This window comes from Ictidomys tridecemlineatus, chromosome 11 (genome assembly GCF_052094955.1).
Source record: "Ictidomys tridecemlineatus isolate mIctTri1 chromosome 11, mIctTri1.hap1, whole genome shotgun sequence".
NCBI classification, from domain to species: domain Eukaryota; kingdom Metazoa; phylum Chordata; class Mammalia; order Rodentia; family Sciuridae; genus Ictidomys; species Ictidomys tridecemlineatus.
In genome coordinates, this window is record NC_135487.1 from 5,204,988 (window position 1) to 5,221,020 (window position 16,033).

Genomic DNA, 16,033 nt, shown 5'->3' on the forward strand with positions numbered 1-16,033 from the left:
ATCCTCAGCACCACATACAAACAAAGATGTTGTATCCGCCAAATACTAAAAATATAAATATTAAAAATTCTCTCTCTCTCCCTCTCTCTCACTGTCTCTCACTCTCTCTTTAAAAAAAAATAAAAATAAAAATCATCTTCCAACATCTTTTTGAGCACTCTACCTCTGAGCCACACCCCAGCTCTATTTTGTAATTTATTTAGAGACAGGGTCTCAATCAGTTGCTAGCTCCTCGCTTTTGCTGAGGCTGGCTTTGAACTCACGTTCCTCCTGCCTCAGCCTCCTGAGCTGCTGGGATTATAGGCGTGAACCACCACACCCAGTTAATCTTCCTACATCTTATATAGGACAATCAGATTTAATCATATTTGCGTGAAGATAACCCATGTTAGTTCAAGAGGATGAATGATAATTCAATTCACAAGTTTAATTCTAAGTCATTAAAACACACATACCACATCTGTTGAAAATGTTCAACTGTACAAGCAATAACCACGTCATCTCCTATCTACTTTTACTGGATTTGGATACTCTTGGCATATTTTTCCATGTGAGATAAGCAATAGTTCTCCCTATCCCAAGCAATGGGCCCTGAGGTCATTACTACTCAGGAGATGGGCTGTATTTTTGGATCTGGCTCTGTGATGGAATAATGCTGACTGGTTTCAGACATGTCCTACTGTGGCCCAGAGTATTCAGTACGTACTCAACTCCATTTTCCCCAACAACAGAGCCCTTATATTGCTGGAGCATTATCTCCCCTGAAGATGGAGAAGCTATGGAAATCAGAGTTGTTAAATACAGCCACTGGAAAGCACAGCAACAGACCTACCTAGCTCTTGCCTGAGGGCTGGTACCTTCAGCAGCCTGGCTATGGTAAAGGATCAGTATCCCTTAATCTACCTTAGAGCAGTATTTTTATAAAATACAATTAAAATGTTGTGGGAATATCAAACAGCTAGAAGTTTCAGAACAATCTCTTTCCATTTCTGTACTTCTCTTACAGTGGACTAGTGACAGCTGAGTTTGTGAACCATGATCTGAGTCACACTAACCTCAGCACTGAGCACACTGCATGCGAAGTTATAGCACTCTGCTCAGAGGAAAACATGCACCTGAGGGTCATGTTCACTCTCCCACCACATGGAACCTGGAAGACACCTTCTTTTATTATGAGAACAGATATTTATCTTTTTTTTTTTTTTTTTTTTTTTTTTTTTTTTTTTTAAAGAGAGAGTGAGAGAGAGGGGGACAGAGAGAGAGAGAGAATTTTAACATTTATTTATTCTTAGTTCTTGGCGGACACAACATCTTTGTTGGTATGTGGTGCTGCTGAGGATCGAACCCGGGCCGCACGCATGCTAGGCGAGCGCGCTACCGCTTGAGCCACATCCCCAGCCCCAGATATTTATCTTAAACCACTGTGACTTAGGATTTTATTACATACAGCCAATCCTAACAACTGATAAAGTTAAGTTTGAAAACCACTGCAAACTTTTCAAAACAGTGTATCACAGCTTTTTGCTCTCAAATGAGAATAACCCATGAAGTAAGCAGGATGAGTATTATCCCGATTTGACAACTATGGAAATAATGTCCTAGAAGATTAAATAGCTTGTCTCAGTGACAGTGAGCCAGTATGAAATGGAAAACAGAAGCCAGCTGGCTACACGTTCCACAGGAACAACCTACACTTCAGTGAGGTGAAATTACCCTATCAGGATCATATGTACAATACAAATATAAATGATTAGAGATTTGTACTCACAACAATTGGCGTGAAGGCCACAGTCAACTAGTGAAGACAAAAATCAGATTTAACAGCTATAGTGAGATTATCCCACATTTTACAATACTAACAAAGCACTTTGGAAAAGGAGAAGGAGAGCCAGGAACTGCAAGCTTTTTTTGTTGTTGTTTTTAAGGGGCCCTCCCTAGAGCCATGTTTGTTTATAACTCACTAAGCAACACAGCAACTGAACTAAGAGTAAAAAACAGCACATTAACTTAGCCTGGGACACAAATCCGCAAATTCTTGCTGGAATAAAATATGAAACACTAATATTGGATCCAGATACAGTCTGTTAGTGAGTAATAATGTTGTTTCTAAAAACCAGTCTGGAGAATAATGGCATGTTAATAAATATGTATTGTCCCTTGTCATAAATAAGATTTCTGAGAACCACTGTCAGATGAGTTCTGAACCATTCACTCCCCACCATATCCTTATGATCAAAAATGTGCTATTTAAAAGCTGCTGGTTCACATCAGCCATGTCATTTGTGCCTCTGGACTAACTTCTTTGGGAAACTTCCTTTGCCTCTGTGGGCATCAAACATTTTATTTCACCTGAAAAAATGCTAATGATTTGTCCATATTAAGACTTATCTATTAAATACTAAATTAGAAAAGTCATACTTATTATTAACTTTTTCTGCTGTCACCAACATTTTCTTACATTTTTTAAAAACAAGAAAAATAGGAAATGAATTTCATAATTTTATTTTGCACATTTAACCTTTCATATTTTCCCTGAAGATGTAAATTAACTGCAAAAGAAAAAATGAGCTGAAAAGACATATTTAATTGCTCCCACTATCTATAGGTGGTATTTAAAAATCTTCAAAGATCATTAATAAGAATCAGTGCTTGCATCTGCTAGCTCACTACACAAAAACAATTAAGTGTGATGGGGTGGGGAGAGATAGAGGCAGGCACAGGTGTAGATACAGACATAGAAGAATTCATCAGCTTAAAATAATACAGGTGGAAAAAATACCTAATTCCCTACTAACTCTGCAAACCACATTCCCTCACCACAGGGATGCGAGCTAGAGTGGGGGAAAGCAAGCTGTGGAGGGACTCTGGCAGGGGACTAATCCTCAACAGTTTATATTAGCTCAGGGCCAGCAAACCAGGGTCAGAGGTCACACCTGGGCTACCACCTATTTCTGTAAATAAAATCTTGATGAAAGACAGGCACGAAGTCATGCACATGTGTTTGAGGATCAACTGTGGCCAAGTGGAATCATTACCACAGAAAAGACAAAGGTGCAAACATGTACTACCCAGCCCCTTACAGAAAATGTTTTCTGTACCAGATGCAAAAAAGCATCTGTTCAATAATAAATTACTGATGAGCTAGCTGAACTCCTCTAGAAATCAACAAGAGCCTCTTTTTGGCAGCAGCAGCAGCAGCAGAGTGGGTTGAGGGGTCGCCAGGGGCACTCAACCACTGATCCACATAGCCACATCCTCAGCCCTTTTATTTGTGTGTGTGTGTGTGTGTTGCACGCGCACATAGAAACATTTGGAGGGGCAGGGAGGCAAGGTCTCACTAAGATGCTTAGGGCCTCACTAAAATGCATTTTAAGAGTCAGAGCCATGATATAGAGGAAAGGATGCACACAGGAAGACCAAATTTGATGTGGACAATAATCAGGTATATAAAGCAAGGGAATTTCAATTAACATTTTAAACAAAAATTTTACCAGATTTTTCGAGTGGCGGGGTAATAGAGCCAATGAGCTGTATCCCCAGTGCTTTTTATTTTGAGATAGGATCTCACTAATTTACTGAGGCTGGCCTCCAACTTACAATCCTCCTGCCTCGGTCTTCCCAGTCACTGGGATTACAGGCATACACTACTGAGCCAGCTTTTTGTTCATAAAGATCAATTCTATTGGCCACTTTCTGGGCTGTCTTGTAGAAAAAATATTATTCCTCTGCTCAACTAACTGCCTTGTGTATTCCACAGGGGAACTATATTTCCTTAAGAAACAGAAGGAAAGTGACATTTGATTCAAGCAGGAAATCAGACCAATGGTTGTCTTGGTTTCAGTCCTTCTGTCTTCTTCCCCAAAACATAAAAATGTAATTTGTCCCTTTTATTTTTTTGTTTTTCAGATAAAGTTAAGATGCTCAGAAGAATTTCAAATGCATTCAGAGCAGCTAAATAAAACAAGCTTAAACTTTTGGGTATGTACCCCAAATTACAGTGACAGAACACAAGTATGTATCTTAGACTTCCTCACTGGGGCTATGAAGTGTACAGCTAGGCAGCCTGCTATGAGACCACCTCTCTTTCACTTCAGACAGACTACACAGCCTGTGTCCTTCTCTTATTCATTCAACCAAAATGCATTCAAATTCCAAAACAAACCTGGAAATGCAAACAGGAAGAATCCACTCACAATATCCTTCAAAAAGCAGCACAACAAATGAACAGTCAGGCAGAAAGGCAGCACACACACACACAAAAAAAGATTATCTGCAGGAAGACAAGGCTGCGTTAAGCAAGTGACAGGTAAGACAGGAGGGGCATTCCCAGCCCTCCAGCACATGCAACATCAGGGAGCGAGCATGGAGGTTGCATTATTCAAAGCAGCACAACTCTTTCCAACTGCCACAGGAGTCACAGGGATTACAAATGTGTGCCACAGTGCCTGGTGTGAAGTTCATCTATGTCTCCACAAGAAAAGACCTCCAACTAACTTCCACAGCCTGATGGGCAGTGACAATGCCAGTACCAAACAATTCAATGGTAGTCCTCCCCTTAACCCCTGCCCCTAGTATCTCTCTTTGGTGCCAAAGTAGGGTGGTGGATGGAACTCAGGGCCTCTTACATGCTGGACAAGCACTCTCCCACTGAGCTACATCCCCAGCCCTGCTTTTCTTTTTCAATGTTTGGCTGACATACTGCTATCTAACAAATTAATACCCCCACACCTGCCCACCAAAAAAAACAAAAGTCAACCCAACTTCTCACAGAACTCCCTTCATAAGAAAAGAACATAAGGCTCAGTATAGGTTAATCAATGTGCTAGGTTAACATAAAACGCCAAATGCACTCAATGTTTGCTAAGGCTAATATTAGAACAATCTGCAAATCAGGCATCCACAGTGAGTAAGACACAGAAAACAAAGAAAAAACAGGATAAAGGAAAAAAATATGTATATGTGCTCAACCAATAATTCAAAACAAAACAACCCCCTCCCAAAATCACTTATGCAAAGTAAACCACGAATCTATTGAAGAGCACTATGAAATGGAAAGGAATTATCCAAAGGGATTCGCCAGCTACTAATTTTAATACAAAATGCCTCACAAATCTCCCTATGCCTCAGACAATCACCAGCTGAGGCAAATCCCAGATAATAAAATGCTGTAAGAAGGGCTTTTCCCCCCTTTCTTCTTTTCTAATAATTTAGCCCATCAAGGAGAAGCATTGATCCTTGTTCTCGGCAGCAGGAGAGTGCCGTCTTCAGCCTTACAGCTCAGTGACAACATCAGGGAATTTAATCCCAATGCCTTTCTTGCCACACAACTCTCAACTGTACCCTGGGATTCTCTGTCACTCTTCATCTATTTCTAAAAAATCCCTGGTCTCATGGATGTTCTTCCCTACTCAACCCACAGTATTCATAGCAGCATTTCAAGTTCTACAGATTAAACACATCTGTCAATAATAACTTGCCAGATCTTTTTCTTTTTCTTGGGGGGTTGGATACTAGAAATTTAACCCAGGGGCATTTTACCACTGAGCTACATTCCCCAGCCCGCACCCCCTTTGTTGAGAGGGGCAGGTGTTTCTAAGTTGCTTAGGATCTTGCTAAATTGCTGAGGCTGGCCTTGAACTTAAGATCCTCCTGCCTGGGCCAATGGAGCTACTGGGATTACAGGCCATGTACCACCATGCCCAGCAAATAGCCAACTGTTTTTCTTACAAGTAATTTTCACAATGCAACAGCTATTTTGTGATTTCCATCTTGTTAACAAATCTGCTTGATATCTCAAGAGCACAGTGATTAGGCCAATCCCTGAACACCTGTGGATATTTTAAAACTATCCAAGACAATACTACTAACAAAAGGAAAAACCTTGGGCAAGAAGTAAGTATCAATCAGTATTTCTCAATTCCAACATAGAAGGTTAAAAATTCCCTCAGCCAGGTGTGGTGGCACACACCTGTAATCCCAGCAACTCCAGAGACTAAGGCAGGAGAATAGAGTTCAAAGCCAGCCTCAGCAAAATTGAGATATTAAGCAACTGAGTGAGACCCCTGTCTCTAAATAAAGTACAAAACACGGCTGGGGATGTGGCTCAGTGGTCGAGTACCCCCGAGTTCAATCCTCAGTACACAAACCCAGCCCCCCACAAAATCCCTCAAACTTCAGGAAAAATTAAGCAAATGTTAAATTTAGCTATAATATGATGACTATTCCACCTTTTTAAGTACAAGAAAAATATTATTAAAGAAGAACTGGTGTGTGTGTGGGGGGTTGTGGCTCAGCAGAAGAGCACTCGCCTAGCATGTGCAAGGCCCTGGGTTCGATTCTCAGCACCACATAAAAATAAATAAAATAAAGGCATTGCATCCAATTACAACGAAAAAAAAATTAAAAAAAAAAAGAATTTAGGGGACTGGGTTTGTAGCTCAGTAGAACACTTGCCTAGCATGTGTGAGACAATAGACTTAATCCTCAGCACCACATAAGAAAGAATAAATAAATAAATAAGACAAAGGTATTGTGTCCATATACAACTAAAAATATTTAAAGGGGGGGGAGTAGGAGGAGGAGATGATGATGACAATGACAGTGACAAGGACTTAAGACTGGAAACAATGTGCTTTCTGATTCAACTCAAAAATCAAACTGTTGTCATCCCTCCCAGAATTCTTCTGCACTCCAGTCACATTACCCTAAAACTCTAGTACTTCACCTTGTTGTAACTGGTCCCATTCTGTCTTGAGAGGCTATTCCCAAACATCCTCCTAGGATCCTTTAGATCCTAAGCCCCAGTGTCTTCAAGGTCCCTACACAAACATCTTCTACAATGGGGCACCAGAGGCATTTCCAGTTGCCTCTTTAGGTCCTTCACATTTCCACCCAAACTCTACCCTACTACAGGGCACACAGCACAGTCCATTCTACACTCCATTCTGATCGGGCATCAAAGAAAAGCATCACATTCTAGAGGGTGCAACCAAGGGCAGCTGTCTGAGTGGCACATGCCTTTCTCCTATGAAAGAACTCAGTAAACATGTCTCTAATGAAAATTTAAAAGCCCCAAAACCAGCACCATAGGCAAACATAAAAACATAAAAAATAGAAAGCAAAATAACAGAAGTTTCATATATTAAACAGAAAGTATACATGGTTTATGCTTTATGAGCTACACAAATCCACAGGAACTCTTAACAATTCAGGAAAAACATTAAACTGAAGCAATGTACTGACACTACAGCCAGGAACACTGTTGGTTCCACACTCACTTCCTTTTTATGGAGGTGGAAGGCAGTGGAGAGATACTCAACAGTCACTATCTTTTAAAAAAATAAATTAAAAACAGCATCTAACTCTAGCTAGTACTGGCCAAGATTTCTCCTGTTAAATGTTACACTTTGTGTTGATAGTCTCTGACAATGGTATTTAATTTTTTAAAAAATTCACTTATCTTTTTAAAATCATGTTTTTATTAATGAGGTTTTGTTTTTGGTGGGGGGGGGGGCCGCGGGTGTCTTATAAATGAAACAAACTATTAATCCAACCTATCAGAGCCAGAAACCATTTTAGGAACTGCAAACAAAAACATAAAGCACAGTCTCTTAATTTAAGTGTGTATCTTAACATTCATTTGTTGGATTAGATATTTTATAACTTCATTAGGGCTGGGGATGTGGCTCAAGCGGTAGCGCGCTCGCCTGGCATGTGTGCGGCCCGGGTTCGATCCTCAGCACCACATACAAACAACAATGTTGTGTCCACCAATAACTAAAAAATAAATATTAAAAAATTCTCTCTCTCTCTCTCCATCACTCTCTCTTTTAAAAAAAAAGATATTTTATAACTTCATTAACACAGTTCAAGATTTTGACTTTAAATAAGCTTATATACAGTTAAATAAATACTACTGTAACTATCAAAGGCTAGTAGGTAAATAAGATGAACCCTACATGGCGTTGCCAGATAAAGGCAAAGCCACTTCTTACACTGACAGGTTTCTCAGTAACAATAACAAATAAGAGAAGTCAAAGAAAAACTGAGTTATCATAAGAAAACAAGTGTTCTACACATGCCACAGCCTGCACCAACTCCCAAGAACTTGGGCTGGAAGCAGTCAAGAACAAATTTTTGCCATGCGTGGCTATTTTATTTCAGAAAAACATCACCATCCATCCTACTGAATAACTGTTGGTACTTAGGATGTTAATGCTTTTTATCATTTTGGGGGGCTTTGCTTTTTTTTGGTACCAAAGATTGAACTCAGGGTCACTTAAATACTGAGCCAAATCACTAGCCATACTTATTTATTTTGAAACGTTAAGTTGCTTAGGGCCTCACTAAACTGCTAAGGCTGTCTTTAAACTTGAAATCCTCCTGCCCTAGCCTCCCAAGTTGCTGGGAATCACAGGCATGTACCCCCATGTCCAGAAGGATTTTAATGATTTTGCAATTTGGTTTTTAAATTAATTAGTAAACTGCCTTTTACAGCTATTCTGGGGCTATAAGTACACCCATCATACCTAACTGGGGAAGGAAGGAAATGAAGTAATACAGGAATGCCACAAAATAATTTCTTTCTTGAGTCCATGATATTCTCAGATTTGAGAAGCATAAGAAATCCTAGAACTGTACCAGTAGTTCCACATCCCACAAAAAAGGCAAGACTAGAAGTGTTTTCACAAGGGTTCCCAGGGAAAGAGCAGACCTCCATTTCGTAAAGTCACTGCCCATCAGAGTCTCTTGGGAAAGGTTAGGCAAGAACATGGGTGACTCCCTGGGCCTGACTCCAGAACAACTGAATCCCTATCCTGGTTTTACAGGTGAACTGAGACTCAGAGAGATTAAGCCTCTGATCACACAGCCAATGAATATTGCCAACACAATTCAAACCAACACCATTATTTCAACAGTAAAATATATGGCTTCCAGCCACCTCCCTGACCTTAGGGAGGGTACACAGACAGGCCTTCATGGTTCCTTTAATTACTCAGTAAGATCAAAACTATTTTAAATTTTAAAAATTAGAAATCAAAAATAAGAACAGATAACAGGCTGAGAAGAAGTGAAAGTAGGACAGGAAATATAAAGCACTAAGTAGCACAAGGACTGCAGGCAGGCCTCTAGGAGGAGGGTGGGGAGGTTGCTACAGAGGAGGTCCCAGGCCACAGGATGGCAAGTGGGAAAGCAAAGAAAAAGGAAAGGGAGGGGGGAGGGGGGAGGGGGAGAGAGGAAAAGAAAAGTCTAGAAGTGCTTACAATGGAGGATACAGAAAGCAGTCTTTCAGTATTTTGATTCATTAAAAACTCAAATTATCATTTATGAATTTGCCAGAAAACCTACTTATGTGGAGAAAGCATACTGAAGTATGAACAACTAATCACATATTTCTTAACTTTTCTTTTACTATATAAAACACATATTTCTATGTTAAACTGTTATGGCAGAATTCTAATAATGTCTCCAGAAATTCTGTGAAACTCAAGACAAGTGCAGTGGTGCACAGCTGTACTCCCAGAGGCTAGAGAGACTGAGGCAGGAGGACTGTAAGTTCAAAACCAGCCTCAGCAACTTAGTGAGGCCCTAAGCAACTCAAAAAGACCCTGTCTCTAAATAACATATTTAAAAGGGCTGAGGATGTGGGTCAATGGTTATGCGCCCCTGGATTCAAGCCTCAGTAAAGAAATTCTGTGAAACTCAGAACTTGAGGTTGTTTTTTTTTTTTTAATTAAAAAAAAAAAATCTCAAGAAAGTACATGCCATCCAGACACCTGACACTTTCTGTCATGTTAATGAATCAATGTGAAATTGTCTCAGGAAACCACTTCTACCATTTTTCAGACTTCCTTTTAACACTGTCTCTAAAAAATTTCAATGAGTAAAATCTACTCATACTCCTTTTAAAAACAGGGCAAATCAATCCATTCAACTTATTTTAAATGAAACACTAAAATAAAATGATCAAGTAAACTGATCTATATCACTAGCAGCAAGAAGTAACTTTCACATTATACAGATTAAACTGATTGTCAACTATTTCCAAACCAATTATAACATAATATGGTTGGAATCAGAAATTTAAAATAATTCAGCAATGTCTGCTGGCAAAAGAAGAGGTAGGCTATGCCAAAACATCTTTCTTACTCATGGAAAAGTGAGGCCAATATTCTTTGGCCTACAAAACCTGTTATAATCACAGCACTGAAAGACCTTCCTGTGCTCTCAGTACAGGAAACATGGATATTATGAAATGTCTTTACAAAGGGCTTTTACTAACCCTAATTAATCCAGATACATTTTGACATAAATTTCTATTTTCAAGATTCAAGAATTCTACCTGCTTTCAAATCTATATTATGTGTCACGTTAAAAATTTCAGGCACAGTGGCCATATCTTCAATCCCAGCAATTCTGGAGGCTGAGGCAGGTTAGTCTCAGTAACTCAGCAAGACTCACAGCAACTTTTAAGACTGAGTCTCAAAATAAAAAATTAGCCAGACATGGTGGCACATCCCTGTAACCCCAGCAACTTGGGAGGCTGAGGCAGGAGGATCATGAGTTCAAAGTCAGCCTCAACAAATTGAGCGAGGCCCTGAGCAACTTAGCAAGACGCTGTTTCAAAATAAACAATAAAATGGACTGGGGAAGTGGCTCAGTGGTTAAGTGTCTCTGGGTTAAATCGCTGGTACCAAAAACAACAAAAGCAATCTGACTTCTGTGGGGATAAATGTCTTTGGCAATTATGTCAGGAAAAGCAATTTTGAAGAACCTGCAAAGCCTGGAATAAACAGATAGCTGTTTAGATACTTTTCTAGTCCAGCAGTAGGAAAAACCCCCAAAAGGCAGGGTTGAAAGGCCTGAGAATGCCCAGAAGTGAGATGGCTCAATGAAACTTGGATGGCAACATTAAATTCAACACTGACCCACAGTAAAAACAACAACAATAACAAAAAAAAAAAAAACACTGTACTTGCAGCAGTTAATTAATAAAAGCGTAGGATTGTTGAAATCCATTTTCTGAAAATGTGACTTAATGCCCCCCTTTGGGTAAAAAGGATATCAATACCAATGGCAGCCTTCAGAGAAATTAGCTGACAATTAGCTTTTATGAGAGAGCAGGTTATGACAACCAACTGTTCTGATGAAAACAACTAATGTGTGCTCTCTAATGCCACCATCAGTGGGCTTTTGCCGTACAGGTCATCTGGGTATCTGAGAATTTATTTTACAATTTGCTACATTAAAATTCAATAGCTAGTAATAATCTTTCATTTGGGTTTGTTGGATTAATTGCAGCTTTGATATTAGCAATTCTTCCGAAAATTCAGTCATATCAACACTTTTCATTATACTGAGATATAAAATACAGCGTGACTTATGATTTTTCCCAAGGTTATTTTGCCATACTTGCTGTCAACTGGGGAAGCCACAGTAAATAATGAGTCATATAGCCTCTGAAACTCCTGCACAGCTGAACAGGTAGATTAGAGTTCTTTCTAAGCAATGAGTAAGTAACAAACATAGACAGCTTCACTTTTTTTTTTTTTTTTAAAGAGGGGGAAGGGAGGGAGGGAGGGAGGGAGGGAGGGAGAGGGAGAGGGAGAGAATTTTTTTAATATTTTTTTTTCAGTTTCGGTGGACACAACATCTTTATTTTATGTGGTGCTGAGGATCGAACCCAGCTCCCCGCACATGCCAGGGCAAGCACATTACGGCTTGAGCCACATCACCAGTCCAGTCAGCTTCTTTTTTAAGACAGTGTTTTATAATAAGTTTTCATTCATTTTTAATTATTACGTGGTACCAACTCCCAATATGAAAAGCAATAATATCAAAAAACAACAGAATGCTTGGGCACAAAGTAAACAAACTCTCAGTCTGTTTACTTCCTGAGAAAACAGCTAGCTGATCTTAAGTTCTAAATGACCCACTACAGAGTCTTTCCATAGTGGTTCTATTAGTTTGTTGTTTTGTTTTTTTAAAAAAACATTTTTAGTTGTTGATGGACTTATTTTATTCATTTATTTATACGCAGTGCTGAGAATAGAACCCAGTGCTTTACACATGTGAGGCAAGCGCTGTACCCCTGAGCCACAATCCTAGCTCTACCCTATCTTAGGAATATAATGATGAGAACTCATGAGAAAATAAATATAAGGATAGGGCTGAAGCTCAGTGGTAGAGTGCTTGCCTAAGCATGTATGTATGAGACACTGGGTTTGATCCTTGGCACCACATAAAACATATAAAAAAATAAAGGTATTGTATCCATGTACAGCTAAAAGTATTTTAAAATACATATATGCATATACATATATTTTTACCTCTCAAATTCTAGATCCTCTTTCCAGAAAAATGTATATACACGTAAGACTTTGCAAACAATTTCAATAAGTTCACAGATGCTCTCAAACTCAGAAATCAGAAGTCTATATGGACATCAATTAAGGATGTCTAGAAAACTATTAATTTAATTTAAAACCAGAATTTGTATAAATCACAAATATTATGTAATGTAAAAACAGATAATGATTAATACATGTTTGTTGTATGCTAAGTACACCTATGTACCAAACATTGGACCACATATATAGTGACAGTCCTGTAAGATTACAATACAACAGGATAATTCTTATCATCGAGTATTTCTACTATACCTTTTCTATGTTTAGATACACAAACATTTACTATAATGGTACAGTTGCATACAGCATTCAATACAGTAATATACTGTACAGGTCTGAAGTCCATATAACCTAGAGCTGGGTATTTATATTCTATGATATTTTCACAATGACAAAATTGCCTAATGATGCATTTCTCAGAACACATCCCCAACATTAAGGGGACATATAGACTGCAATGTGCTCAAAAATTTTATAAATTATTTCATGGGCTGGGGCTGTAGCTTTGTGGCAGAGCACTAGCTAGCATGCATAAAGAGTCACTGAGTTCGATCCTCACACCACATAAAAAGAAAACAAATTAAAAAATAAATTATTTCATTTAATTTTTGCAACAACCCTCTGAGGTACATAGAATTATATCCATTTTACAAATGAGAAAATTCAGGGTTAGAAATCCTGTTTATGTATGTGTTACACAGGAATCTGTCAAGAAAAGGAAAAAAACGTTCCCCAGAGGAAAATGCACCCAAAACAAAACAATAGAAGTTTGTTTTTGTTTTTGTTTTTTTAAGTTACTAAAAACAAAGCAGTTCAAACCACTAATAGAATACTGCCTTTAATTAGCCATACTGGAGAGGTCTTGTGCACTAGCCCTTCATCCCCTAGTGAGGAAGCGGAAAGGCACCACCCACATGGCCTGCAGAAACACATCCATGACAACAGAAAGAAAAGGACATTTTAAGTCCCCTTGAAATGGCAGCATCTTTCCTTCTTTAGCTCAACCCTCTGCCATACTGCCAAATAGTTTCTATTCAAATTAGCAGGTGGGGGTTGGTCACCTCTAACCAATCCAGGGAGGATCCAGCCATGTTGTCTTTGTCTTCCTTCCTCCCTCCCCCACTGCCACCTCCAACCAGTGAGCACAGTACTTTTTGTCAGATAAACATCCAAGCTAGCAAATTCTCAGTAACAAGTAAAAAGGTTGCCTCTCCAGAACTGATACGAAAATAAATCAAAGCCACATACTGTGGCACTTGTCTGTAATCCCAGCTTCTCAGGAGGCTCAGGAAGGAGAATCACAAGCTCAAGGCCAGCCTTAACAACTTAGGCCCTGTTTAAAAATATAAAGGGCTGGGGATATAGATCAGTGGCAGAGTGGCCCTGGGTTCAATCCCCAGTACTGGCCCCCACCCTACCCCACCCTCCGCAAAAGTTAAACACTTACAAAATTAAATCTGATGAGTTTATGCTACCATTAGTATAGAAATTCAAGTATAGATCACATATAACTGAATATGCAAAGAAAGTTAAATTATGAAACAATCAATGGTATCCTATAAAAACTAAATTAACAATGATATTGTCTGCAACCCTGTAATCAATTTTTTTTTTCCCAGCAGCTCTCTCATTACACCATGTTAGATCTGTGTGCCTGCAGAATTTACGAGAGTTCCACACATAAGGGTGAGGGAGCTCTGCCAACTGGATCCAATTCAGATCCAGCACAAATGACTTTGGCAGCACAAAGCATCATTAAGAAATAATCAATACAGTTGCTTTATGCAACATCATCTTGACTAAAAGATTTATCATCTTATACAGAATCTTCTATAACCCACATAGGATGGTATCCGAGAGTTCCACCAATCGCGAATTTATTTAAATCCTCCGTGGACATGAATACTAAAAATAAATACCGGCAGGCACAGTGGTGCACAACCATAATCCCAGCTACTCAGAAGGCTGAAGCAGGAGGATCATAAGTCAAAGGGCAGCCTTAGCAAGACACTGTCTCAAAATAAAAATGCTAATAAAACAAATGGGGGTATAACTCCATGGTAAAGCATTTGCCTAGCACATGGGAGGCCCTGGGTTCAATTGCCAGTACTACAAAACTAAATACTGGTCACCGCTAATGCTAATATAGAAAACTCATTAAAAGTAAGTGTTACGGGCAAAATTTAAAAGCCTTTCAGTGCTGAGGGCAGTGGAGCACACCTCTAATCCCAGCAGCTCAGGAGGCTGAGGCTGGAGGATCACAAGTTCAAAACAGCCTTAGCACTTAGTGAGGCCCAAAGCAACTTAGCAAGAGTCTGTCTCTAAAGCATCAACCTGAAAAATAAACCCATTCTTTAGATACACATATTCTAAAATTAGTAAAGGCTAAAGTCTTAAAAGTAAGCAGTCAAGACTGGACTAATTTGCCCCTTAGAATGTCAATATACAGCTCCAGGGATCATAATCAGATGTTTACCCCTGTTGGGTTCTATCTTCCACTGTAAATGATTATTATTTCAAGAAGTCAAGAGTTCCATAATGTGAACCCTCTTCTGGGTCCAGTGCTTGAGGAATTATGGTAACTATGTTTGCTGCAATAGTGATACAGGTATTACTCCCCATCTCTACTGTCTTGGTTGTCTCCATCTTAACACAGGGACGTCTATCCTAATGTCTCCATACTGATGTCCAGGGAATATTCTGAGGCAGTGGTCTGCAAAATAGCTTGCGTGCAATTAAACAAAATAACTACAAAAGTTGTCTATTGCCCAAGCATAAATATCTCAATTTGTTTAATCTATAAGATCCTCTGTGAACCAGCCCCACTTTGTATTCCCACCTCTACCTCCCAAGACCTACTAACCTGCGCTCTTCAGTGACATTCTGTAGATCATCTTCTTGCTGAGACTCACCAGGCACACAGCATGCGTTGTTTATATACATAGGAAGGCAGGTGCACCTGGAAGCCTTCCACTCTGCCTATCTACACCTTACTGAAGTGTCAAAAAACATACCCAGCTTCTCAATCCAACCTACCTTCACAGAACTCCTCCACAAGTGCTATATCTGGAAAACTCTCCTTTCTTAGTGCCAAGATGCTAATATTGTACACTGCAGCTGAACAACTCATCATGTATCGGCAGCACCTTGTACTCTGAGTATGCTGAGATGAGGAGAAGAGCACTGAAGGCTATAATTTTCTAATTCAGTACAAATTTAAGTTCTACACTTGGATTATACTTCTTTAATGATTAACAGCAGTCTTAGGTACCCAGTTTAACAATAAACACCTCTTGTTCAGAAAAGTAAGAAGGGAAAAGAAGACAAAAAAAGGAGGGATTGCTGAACTACACAGGAAGAGCCTTTATGATCTCCATCAGGAGATCCCTGTGCTCTAGGGGTGGATCACGTGAGTCACTGCATCTTTTTTTTTTTTTTTTTTTTTTTTTTTTTTTTTTTAAAGAGAGAGTGAGAGAGGAGAGAGAGATAGAGAGAGAATTTTTAATATTTATTTTTTAGTTCTCGGCAGACACAACATCTTTGTTGGTATGTGGTGCTGAGGATCGAACCTGGGCCGCACGCATGCGAGGCGAGCGCGCTACTGCTTGAGCCAAATCCCCAGC

The 16,033-nt window shown here is 39.3% G+C and overlaps 1 protein-coding gene across 6 annotated transcripts in view; it reads right to left on the reverse strand.

Annotated features, from left to right (window-relative positions):
- Rere (arginine-glutamic acid dipeptide repeats) overlaps positions 1–16,033 on the reverse strand; it is a 407,183-nt gene that overhangs the window by 209,594 nt on the left and 181,556 nt on the right. The gene's annotated exons all lie outside the window — the stretch shown is intronic.